Raw genomic sequence first — 12,581 nt, 5'->3', positions numbered from 1 at the left:
GGACATCTTCAAAGTGTTTAAAGAAAAGAATTGCCAATACATAACTTCTTTGTCTCTAATAACAATGCTTATCTTAAGGGCTTACTTTTTCTGGTATTAGTATTACCACTAGAAAGGCCTGGTGCACAAAATTCTTGTGGCAGGGAGGAGTCCTCAGCCTGGCCTGTATCCTCTCCAATTTAGGATTGGGCCTAAACTGGCAGTCGGGCATCTCTCTTGCAATCTGGGACCGCTGGCTCCTAACCACTCACCTGCCTGCCGGCCTGATCCCCCTAACTGCTCTCCCCTGCCAGGCTGATCCTCCTAACTGCTCTCCTCTGCCAGCCTAATTGCCCCTAACCACCTCTGCCTCAGCCCCGCCACCATGGCTTTGTCCGGAAGGATGTATGGAAGGTCGTCCAGAAGTTGTCTGGTCTAATTAGCATATTGCCCTTTTATCAGTATACATTCCAGGTCCCTTTTGGCTACTGCTTGCATGGAATATTTTTTCTTATCCTTTTATTTTAAAGCTATATGTGTCGCCGAAACCGGTTTGGCTCAGTGGATAGAGCGTCGGCCTGCGGACTCAAGGGTCCCGGGTTCGATTCCGGTCAAGGGCATATACCTGGGTTGCGGGCACATCCCCAGTGGGAGATGTGCAGGAGGCAGCTGATCGATGTTTCTCTCTCATCGATGTTTCTAACTCTCTATCTCTCTCCCTTCCTCTCTGTAAAAAATCAATAAAATATATTTAAAAAAAATAAATAAAGCTATATGTGTCTTTGAATCTGAATGTCTTTTGTAGACAGCATATGGTTGGATCATATTTTCTAAATCCATTCTGCCAATCTCTGCCTTTAAATTGGAGTGTTTAATTCATTTATATTTAATGCAACCACTAATAAGGTAGGATTTATATCTGCTATTTTGTTATTTGTTTTCCATGTCCTTTTTGTTCCTGTATTTCTCCATTATTGCCTTCTTTTATAGTAAATAAGTATTTCCTAACGTACCATTTTCATTCCCTTGCCATTTCTTTTACTAATTTAAAAATGTATTTTCCTAGTGGTTAACCTGGAGATTACAATTAACAACATAACTTACAAAAATAAAATTCCAATTAATACCAACTTAATTTCAAATCTTGTTCCTAATAATTCTATTTCCTCCCCACTCCTTTCCATTATTATCACACAAATCACATCTTTATACATAGTATGTACATCAACATAGATTTATTTATTTTCATTTTTATTGTTGAAGTATTACAGATGTCCCCCATTTCCCCCCTTTTGCCCCTCAACATAGATGTATTCATATTGCTTTATGAAATTTTAAAAATCTGATAGAAAAAATAGTTATGACAAAATGCATTTATTTTGTTTTTTATGTTTACCTACCTAGTTGTTGTATGCATTTTAATTTTTTGTTAGAGCTAGAAATTTTAGATAATATATTATAGCAACCTTAGATAGTGATCCTCTTCTTAGTGGTCATTGTTATTTTCTTTTCTTGTTTTTTTTTAAATATTTTATTGATTTTTTACAGAGAGGAAGGGAGAGGGATAGAGAGTCAGAAACATTGATGAGAGAGAAACATCGATCAGCTGCCTCCTGCACATCCCCCACTGGGGATGTGCCCACAACCGAGGTACATGCCCTTGACCGGAATGGAACCTGGGACCTTTCAGTCCGCAGGCCGACGCTCTATCCACTGAGCCAAACTGGTTAGGGCCATTGTTATTTTCTTGATCATTTGTTTGTTGACTGGATAGGACTAATTCTCTGAAGCCTATTTCCCCCCATACAGTACACCCCTGCTGTCCCAGCTCAGATCTTTCCCCCTTGTTTACACCTTTTAGCCTGGTTACCTAGGTTTTGCCCCTGGGTTAGCATGAAGCACTTATTATCCAAAGGTTATGCTTAAGCCCCCTTAGCCAATTACATATTTATCTTTTACCATTGGATATGTATGTAGCTTGGAGGCTGCTATCAAATTTCAGTGAATTTACATATTTTGCTCCTCCATCTATCAGCCAGGCACTAGTATCTTAGAGGTTCCTTCTCTGGTTGCTCCTGAAAGGGCATAGCCTTGGGTATTTACACATACTTACAGACTGCCATGAGCGACCATGATTGCTCTAACCAGTTTGGCTCAGTGGATAGAGCGTCAGCCTGTGGACTCAAGGGTCCCAGGTTTGATTCCGGTCAAGGGCATGTACCTTGGTTGTGGGTACATCCCCAGTGGGGAGTGTGCAGGAGGCAGCTGATCGATGTTTCTAACTCTCTATCCCTCTCCCTTCTTCTCTGTAAAAAATCAATAAAATATATATATTTTTAAAAAGGGTGACCGTGATTTTATTTTTAATATTAGCTTTATAGGATTCACCCCTCGGGCAGAGTAGTTTATGATTCAGTCAGTGCTTGGTCAGAGGTGGTGTTTATGTTCCTTGTGCCAGTGGGGCTTTTACCCTGTGCTCCTTGTGTTCTGTGTGGGCTGTGGAATCCCTTCAAGCCTGTTACATGCCTCTCTCTGATACTCCTAAGTGGACGTATCATAGCATATGTACACAGCTTTTTTTTTCTCTTGACCCCCACAATTGCAAATGATTCTAGGAGGGTTCTTATTGGTTATCTCCTTTTCTGGTTATCTCTAATAAACTTGTGATTTTTTCTGACATTTTTCTTGTATTAGTACCATCCTCCTTTTAATTATTCTCCATAAAAATCTCCATTGTTTTCTTTTTTCTTTAAAAATATATTTTATTGATTTTTTTACAGAGAGGAATAGAGAGAGATAGAGAGTTAGAAACATAGATGAGAGAGAAACATTGATTCAGCTGCCTCCTGCATACCCCCTACTGGGGATGTGCCCGCAACCAAGTTACATGCCCCTGACTGGAATCGAACCCGGGACCCTTCAGTCCGCAGGCCGACGCTCTATCCACTGAGCCAAACCAGTTACGGCTCCATTTTTTTCAATAATGCCTGTAGGCATGGGATTTTCTTCTACATTTTCCAAAATAAGTCAGTCCTGTCAGGCAGAGCTGTAGAGAACTGCCTCTTTCCTCATCAAAAGAACCCATGAACCACTGCACCAGAGCTGAAGGCAAGGACCTGCTTTTACCTGAGTAACACTCTGTGAGATGAGATGGTGCTTGAAAGGGGTGGCAGCTCCTGAACTTCTTGGCTTGCCTCTTCTGAGATAGAAAAAATATTTGAGACAATAATTGTCAAAAATTTCCCAGATTTGTTGAAAGTCATAAATTTATGGATTCAAGAAGCTCAAGGAATTTCAGGTAGGCACATCTTATCAAACTGCTGAAACCAAAAGAAAAGAAAAAAAAAATCTTGAAAGTAGCTTGAGTAAAACAACATGTTACCTATAAGGTGAATGATAAATTGAAAGATCTTGATTTTTAAAAAGTCAGAAACAATGAAGGCCAGAAGACAGTGGAAAAAATCTTTAAAGTGTTGAAAGAAAAGAATTGCAACCCATAACTCCATATCCAGCAAAACATCATCATTCAGGAATGAAGATGAAATAAAAATGTTCTCAGATGAAGAAAAATCAGGAGAATTTGTTGATAGCAGATATACTCTGTAAGAAACTATAAGGAAGTTCTTCAGGTTAAAAGGAAATGATACCAGAAGGAAATCTGGAATTCAGGAATGAAGAAGTAATATAAATGGTAAATATCTGGGTATATATAAAAGACTTTCTCTACTGTTCTTTAAAAAAAACACATAAGCATAACATTGTATTAGTTTCCTATTGTCACTGCAACAAATTATCACAAACTTAATGGCTTAAAATAAGACAAATTTATTATCTTACAATTTTGGATGTCAGAAGTCTAAAATGGGTTGATAAAGCTATGTTCCTTCTGGATGCTGTAGTGGAGAATGCATTAATTTACCTTTTCTAACTTCTAGAGGCTGCCTGCATTCCTTGGCCTATTACACCACATCACTCTGACCTCTAATTCTATTGTCACATCTTCTTTAACTCTTCTGCCTCTCGCTTTCCCTTATAAAGACCTGTGATTACATTGGGCCCATCCAGTCAATCCAGGATAATCTCCCTATCTCAATTTCCTTAACATAATCACATTTGCAAAGTCCCTTTTGTCATATAAGATAACATACTGATAATTACAGTTTCCAATATGTAGACATCTTTGAGGGGTCATTATTCTTATTACCACAAAAGTCACTAAGGAGTCAATAATTTTTATTTAATTTAAAGTTTTCTAGAGCATAGGAAAAGGTTGAAAATATACCCAATTAATTCTATAAGGCTTCATAAGGCTTATACCAAAACAAAAATCAACAGAACAAAATAAAGTAAACCAGAGGTATCTAACTTTTAAATATAGATGCAAAAGTCCAAAACAAACTATTAGTAAATTCATCTAAATTCATCTAACAATCTATATATATATATATATATAAGGCTAATATGCTAAGTGTCCCTCCTACTGTCCAACTGGTCACTATGACACACACTGACAAGTAGGGGGCAGATGCTCAATGCAGGAACTGCCATGATGCGCACTGGTCATTTAAAAACAAATGGCACCACGGACCTGACACCAACAAACCAACACTCGGCTTCCCCCAAGTGGGACATAGGCCCCACCACCACCCCGGAGCGACACCCCCACCAAATCTCAGCCAATGCTGCTGAGACCCCCATGGTGCAAAATGTGGCCCACAGCCCAGCCCAGGTGGCTGTGGGCGCCGGGTAATGATGGCACATAGCAACACCCGGCTTCCTCTCCCTAGCAACGACTAGCCTCCTTGCAGTTTCTTCAGCCCAGGGACACCCAGGTGGAAACATTTTACACTGTAACCAAATGTCTGTGAAGCATTTTCCCATGCCTTATCTCATTGGATCCTCACAGAAGTCCTGGAGTAGGTAGATAGGAGACTCGGTGGAATCCTATTTTCTTTTCATTAGCCAGAAAACAGATTTAGAAAGCTTAGAAACTTGACCCGACTGAAAAGAAGTAAGAAATGGTGGACCTTGAAAATGACTTCAGGTTTTCTCACTGAGCAGAATATAGTCAAACACTGCTACAGTTAAATATTTTACCCTTGGTTCTCCCTGCGTGATCTACAATAATAATCTGCTTCATGCCGAACCGGTTTGGCTCAGTGGATAGAGCGTCGGCCTGCGGACTCAAGGGTCCCGGGTTCGGTTCCGGTCAAGGGCATGTACCTTGGTTGCAGGCACATCCCCGGTGGGGGGCGTGCAGGAGGCAGCTGGTCGATCTCTCTCATCCGATGTTTCTAACTCTCTCTCCCTCTCCCTTCTTCTCTGTAAAAAATCAATAAAATATATTTAAAAAAAAATAATCTGCTTCATGTTGATATTTACTGCTGGGTTGCTGGCAATTACCTGAAAGAGAAGTTGGGATGCTTCACTGGGCTGGAAAAAGTTTAGCTATATCAGAAAACAGGTCTAATTAAGCAATTTCAGTCTATATCTATAAAAGGCTAAGTTGACTCATGCATGCGCAATACATATAAATCTCTTGCTGGCGCCAATCACCCGTGTGTGTTTTGATCTGTCATTGTCTCATTATCGGTAGTGAATTTGGTTAACACTTCAGTTATAAAGGGTAAATAGCAATATTAAAATATTAAAATATTAAAATATTTCTTCTAATTAATTTCCTTTCAATGTGCACGAATTTGTGCACTGGGCCACAAATGTAGTAAAATAATAGAATAGTGATAATTGTCTCTATTTTTTCTTTGCTATCTTTGTTAGATTAGCATCAGTGTTATGGAGGCTATGCATGGGCTCAACATTATGGACTTCCACTCACCAAGGCTAATATTGTATTAACACTGCTGAATGCCAACTTGACAACAAAATAAGATGATGAGCCATTCAATACAAGGCATTATTCCATGGGATACAGTCATTTCCCCATGGTGGTAGGATTATTATACAAGACACCTTTCATCATGATGAGAACAGATTTTTTCTCATAAAAATAAAGGTATATTTCAGACACACATTTATCTTTTTTACTCACAAAAATTTTGCCAGTGACACCATCCATGGACTTACAGAATGCTTTGATTATCATCAGGGTATCCTATACAACATTGTCTCTGACAAAGGAACTCATTTGTGGTAAGTAAGTAAAATTATAGAGATGTAGCCAAAGATTCAGTCGTTTTCATCAGTTACTCCAACATGTAGAAGCAGCTTACCTGATAGAAAAGTAAATAGCTTACTGAAGATTTAGTTATTGGGATCATCTGTTCCAGGTTGAGAATGCTATACTGTGAGAATACAATAGCTACTTTAAAACCAGTGATCAATATATGGTGCTATGCCCCTCATAATGAGGTGTGGGAAGCTGATGTAGGGTTAAGCCTCGGACTGACCTGTGGGCAAAGTCACAAACAATTCCCAGCTTAGAGGGCACAGTCCTCTTAGCATAATTAGGCTTGACCTTATGAGGCTCTCTAGATCTTATCTGGGAAGCTAATGGGCTGAGGGAAGTGCAGGAAGTGTAACTATGGTCAAAACAAGTGAAACTCACAAGAACTGTGTAACTATAGAAACCACTACCTTGTTTACTGCTCACTATAAAATAAAGGCTCAGCTTGCCTTGGGATCTTTCTCTGTGGCCTCAGCCAGGCACAGGAAGATCCACGGAGACTAAAGAGAGCTAGAGCGTTCTGAATGCTGTCTCTGTGTAAAACATTCTTCGCCGACTCCGTCCCCACCTTTGGGAACCCCTGGACCACTGGGGCTGGACCCCAGCAATGAGGATACATAGGTTTGGAAATAAAGAGGTGGAAGAGGGAGTATCCCCTTTCATTATTATACCAAGTAACCCAATAAAGATTTTTTTTTATCTCCACAACTTTGGGCTGAGCAGTTTTGGAGGTTCTACTTTTCCAAGGAATGAATACTTCCACCAGGGAGTAAAACCATGGTTCCACTAAATTGAAAGCTAAATCTGCACATTAGCCATTTTGTTTTCCTGATGCTATTGAACTGATAGGCAGAGAAAGAGGTTACCATATTAGCTGGAGTGATTGAATCCCATTACCAAGGGAAACAGGGTTGCTGTTATATAATGAGAATAAGGAGAATTATGCTTAGAGCCCAGAGATAATCACTGTGGAACATTTTAGTACTCACTTGTCTAATAATCCTGGTCAATGGGAAAGAACAGAAATTTAATAAATTCAGCATGGAAGGTTAGGATCACTACATTGGGGAAAGAACTTTGACTAGCTAAGGAATATGAAATGGGTGGTGAAAGAATGAAGTAATGATTATTGACTTTGGCTTCCTGATCAACTACAGAGGGAACTGTAGCAACTAGATGTATTTGTTGATAATTTATTATGTTTTTCTTCCTTTCTCTGATATATGAAAAATACTGGATATGATTGTTATAAATTAGGTTTTGTTGAAGAATATGAATTAGTATCACTCCATGACAGTACAGTGGCTGATGGGACTTTTTGTCCCTGCCTCCCTGTTGGAGAGTTTCTTCATTGGAATAAATAGCAATAATGGTTGCTGAGTGACAAAAGGAGTAGATTGTATTGATTATTCTTTACGTTGTTCCACTTATTGATCAATTTCCTGCTCTCTCTCTGTCCTGTTCTATGACGTGGGATGCTGACCCTTATGGATTATGTCTCCTAGACTCCATTCCTGGTTGAAGTCTTTTTGGGTTAGGCAGTGGAATGCACTGACAGAACTTTGGAGGGCAGAAGAGAGAAAACAAGGTATTTCTTCCCTGCCCCCGTCATAATTCAGGCAGTGGCTGCCAATAAATATGAATATGAATAAATATATTGGCAGTGGTGGGCCAAGAATTTAGCTCCTACCAGAAGGTCCTTCCTCCATGGTTCTAGCTCCCACTAGGCTCCAGTAACACTATTTCTTCCTTTTGCCCTTTTAGGCCCAGAGTAACAGCTTCCTACTTCTTGGATGCTGCAGAATCCCCTATTTTGTCTCTTAACCTTGCATACACCTCTTTGAATAGTCCCTGCATTGAAGTCTCTTGAATTAACTGAGTTGGATTATTTTTCCAACTGTAACTCTGACTCTTAAAGATGTGCTGATGTAAGGCCCAGAACTATTGCAGTTACTTTGGTTCTATCAGAGTGGCCAACTTGAGGATGAAGCTGATGTAAAGAAGGGTATAGTAGAGAGAATTATAGAAAAAATGAAGCCATAATCTTAATCAAATTGTACTTGAAGCAAGATATCTTCTGGATACAACTTATTGGAGTAAGAATAGGTCAATATTTCTTTAATATGATTAAAATATAAAATTTTGCCGAAACCAGTTTGGCTCAGTGGATAGAGCGTCGGCCTGCGGACTGAAAGGTCCCAGGTTTGATTCTGGTCAAGGGCATGTACCTTAGTTGCGGGCACACCCCCAGTAGGAGATGTGCAGGAGGCAGCTGATCGATGTTTCTCTCTCGTCGATGTTTCTAACTCTCTGTCTCTCTCCCTTCCTCTCTGTAAAAAAATCAATAAAATATATTTAAAAATATATATATAAAATTTTAACAAGAAACCCTCATACTTAAGGCACAAACACTAGAAACATTCCAATAAAAATCAGGAAAAAGACAAGAATGCCAGTTTTTCCATAATTATTTAGCAGCCTACCTAATAAAAGGGCAATATGCAAATTAACCATCACTCCATCACAAAGATGGCAGTGCCCACAGCCACAAGATGGTGGCGCCCAGTCCTCTCAGCCCTGCCGTAGTCCTCCAGTCCCACAGGGCAGCCGCCGAGCAGACAGTGCGAGCAGCCTGGCAGAATGCTTGCTTCATCGCCACAGCAAGTACAATAAAAGTTAGCTCCAAAACAGCCTGTTTCTTGGTGAGTCCGGGCAGGAGGGGGTCCTGAGAGCTTTTCTGCTGGCTGCTCAGGAAACAGCACTTACACCAAGGGAGCCATTGGGGAGGAGGCAGTAACCGCCGCTGCGGAGCCAGAGCGGAGGAGGCTGGGGAGTCGGAGTGGAGGAGGCAGGGGAGTCAGAGCAGAAAAGGCAGGGGAGCCAGAGTGGAAGAAGCAGGGAAGCCAGAGCAGAGGAGGCAGGGGAGCCAGAGTGGAAGAAGCAGGGAAGCCAGAGCAGAGGAGGCAGGGGAGCCAGAGTGGAGGAAGCAGGGGAGCCAGAGTGGAGGATCAGGGGAGATGGAGTGGAGTAGGCGGGCCGCCATGGGAGCCAGAGCAGAGGAGGCAGGGGAGCTGGAGTGCAGGAAGCGGGCCGTCACGGGAGCTGGAGCAGAGGAGGCAGGGCTGCCTCTGCTCCCGCAGGGGTGGTGGGTGAGCCGCAGTTCAGGAGCCTTTGGGAGTGGCAGCGCCAGGCCATCCAGTGCTGCATCCAGTCCCTGAGGCATGCCCGCCAGTGCCACAATGCCAAGTGTGCACAGCTGTCCTGCCAGAAGATGAGATGTGTTGTGCAGCACACCAAGGGCTGCCAGCGCAAGACCAATGGAAGTTGTGGAGTGTGTAAGCAGTTCATCGCCCTTTGCTGCTACCATGCCAAACACTGCCAAAAAACACATGCCCCATTCCCTACTACCTCAACATCAAGCAGAAGCTCCTCCAGCAGAAGACACAGCACCGCCGGCAGCACACGTAGCTCATGCGCCAGCAGATGCCACCATCAACACCCACACCGTGCCTCAGCCGAGTCTGCCTTCCCCTTCTTCAGCACCTCCCAGGTCCCCCACACTGCATCCCAGCACACCCTGGACACCACAGCCCCTGACTCTGCCCCAGACCTCGTCTGTGAGCATGTCACTAGCCGGCTTCTCCAGCGTGGCCAGAACTCAGCCCCCCACCACAGTTTGCACTGGGAAGCCCACCAACCAGGTGCCAGCCCCACCACCCACCGCTCAGGCCCACCTGCAGCAGTGGAGGCACCCGGCAGATTGCACGTGAGCTGCAGCAGCAGCAGCACCTGTACTGGGTGAGCACCAACAACGGTATGACCCTGAGGCACAGTGACCCTGAGGGCCAGATGGCCCCCATGGGCCTGAATGTGACCCAACCAGGTCAGTGGGCCTGTTATTCTGCCCCTGAGCCCTGGCAGTGGCAGCCAACACCCATCCCCCAGCAACAGCCAATGTGAGGCATGCCCAGATCCATGATGTCTATGCAGACCCAAGGTGCAGCCACCTCAGAACATCTCTTCAGGTGCCCTGCAGGACCTGCTGCGGATCCTGAAGTCTCCCAGCTCCCCCAGCAGCAGCACATGCTTAACATCCTCAAGTCAAACCCTCAGCTGATGGCAGCTCTCATCAAATAGCACATGACCAAGTAAGTGCCAGCCAGCCCTGCCTTCAGCTCTAGCCCAGCCTGCTGAACCTGAACGCCATGCAAGCCAGTGGGCCACACCTGCTGTCCCTCCGCAGCAGCAAGCAATGGGAGGCCTGAACCCCCAGGGCCAGGCTTTGAACATCATGAACCCGGGGCACAAACCCAGCATGACGAGTATGAACCACAGCACAGAGAGATGCCACGGAGCAACAGCAGCAGCAACAACAACATTGTGAGAGGCATGTCTGACTGTCGGTTGTGATGGGGCATCGCCTTCTCCTGATCACAGGGTTGCCTCCCGCCCCTGAGGGCTCCCTACTGTGAGAGGGGGCAGGCCTGGCTGAGGGACTCCTCTCCAGTACATGAATTTTCATGCACCAGGCCTCTAGTCCTATATAATAAAAGCCTAATATGCAAATTGTCCCCTCCACCAGGAGTTTGACCAGGAGTTCTACTGCTTGCTATGATGTGTGTTGACCACTAGGGAGTGGCGCAGAACATGGCAGGCATCAGCAATGTGGTACTGGTAGCGGGAGGCAGTGGAGGCACTGCTGGCCCCGATGGGCCTCGATGAGAGCGGGACCGTGGCAGGATGGCAGAGCAGGTGAGGGAGTGGCACCAGGCCAAGGCGAGTGTGAGTGGGGCCTGATCACCCTGCCAATCGCCCCACAGACAGCAACCAGTAGCAGCGGTGGGGGCGGGGGGAGCGGGCCACCACCTGACTCCTGGGTGCTGAGGGAGCTGTGTGGGGCCCCAGTGACTCAGGTGGAAGGGGACACACGAGGGCCTGGGAGCCCAGGTGCTGCCCAGGGCCCAGAGGTCAGCTGGAACCTGCCCTTCCATGCCAGACACTCACGCTTTGATCGTCAGCCAGGCCTAGGGACCATCAGCCAGGCCTAGGGACCGCACCCGTGCACAATTTTGTGCACCTGGCCCCTAGTTGTTCTATAAGTACTAGTTAATGCAATTATGTAATTGAAAGAGATGTGATAGTAATATTAGACAGGAGGAGGCAAAATTATTTAAAAGAACCAACTAAAATCTATTTGAAAGTTTAAGGATTTCATAATGAAGCTGGTTATACAATCATTATGCAAAAAACAATCACTTTAATATATATGTATATACACACTGAGTGGCCAGATTATTATGACCACCTGATGTTTGTAGGCAAATTAGCTATAATTTCCCGCTGAAGTTGCTAGAGGGCCAGACCATTATAAATGTCTGAATAGCACAACATACCTAAGTATTGTTGCTGATCAAGTTCATACTATCATGTTGATGGCGCATCCCAATGGAGATGGCTTCTTCCAACAAGACAATGCGCCGTGCCACTGTGCTCGTATTGTGCAGGAGTGGTTTCAAGAACATGAGGGAGACTTTACCTTGCTTAGGTGGCCCCCACAATCACCAGATCTCAATCCAATTGAGCATTTGTGGGACGAAGTTAAAAGAGCCATCAGGCAACTGGTTCCACAACCATCAAATCTCACAGAACTGGACAGTGTTATTCATCAGGCATGGTGTCAGATTCCTCGCATCACCTTTCAACATCTTGTTAAGTCAATGCCAACAAGAATTGCCGCAGTATTGAAGGCAAAAGGTGGCCCAACAAAATACTGATGGGGTGGTCATAATAAACTGGCCACTCAGTATATATATATATATACATATATATTTAGGCACACACATATACTAGTTATATATATAAAGGGTATCCCAAAATTCATGCAAGAAGTAATTTTGATAGAAAACACAGGTTTATAATTAAAAATTGTAAATTTTTTATTGGTTCATAAAGTATACAGTATAAGGTTATGAATTGAATAGCATATCGGGTAAATGGATTATCATGTCGTGATAGTGTGCACCATTAACTGTTCGAAGAAGAATGGTCTGATGATGCCTCCAGCCCTAAATCCACACCAAACAGTGACACGTTGTGGATGGCTTGGTTAACTGACAAAATTGTTGCATTTGGGGTTCAGAAAATCCACGAGTGATTGTTGAGAAACAAATGCATTCACAACGTGCCACTGTTTTGTGTAAAGTTGTATATTTGTTCCCCCACGTCCCGCGTGGTTTAGGGTTCAGGATCTGGAAGAGGAGCCACACACAAATGAAAGAGAAGAGACATGAAATAACTTGGAAATACTGGGGGGCCAGGCGGGCAAGTCCAACTCAAGAGGAAGGATTTCCACTGGTGCTCAGGCCTCGCCAACCTTTATTATTAATTATTTATTATTTAATAAATTTTTATTTCTGAG

At 43.7% G+C, this 12,581-nt stretch overlaps 1 pseudogene; it reads left to right on the top strand.

The window, feature by feature from the left end:
• The window catches only part of LOC102416930, a 15,886-nt pseudogene extending 5,001 nt beyond the window's left edge, over positions 1-10,885 (top strand).
• Positions 10,886-12,581: the final 1,696 nt, after the last annotated feature.

The sequence above is a fragment of the Myotis lucifugus genome, unplaced genomic scaffold, assembly GCF_000147115.1.
Source record: "Myotis lucifugus unplaced genomic scaffold, Myoluc2.0 scaffold_13, whole genome shotgun sequence".
Taxonomy (NCBI): domain Eukaryota; kingdom Metazoa; phylum Chordata; class Mammalia; order Chiroptera; family Vespertilionidae; genus Myotis; species Myotis lucifugus.
Note: the sequence above shows the minus strand (reverse complement) of the source record. Positions and strands in the feature narration are given on the sequence as shown.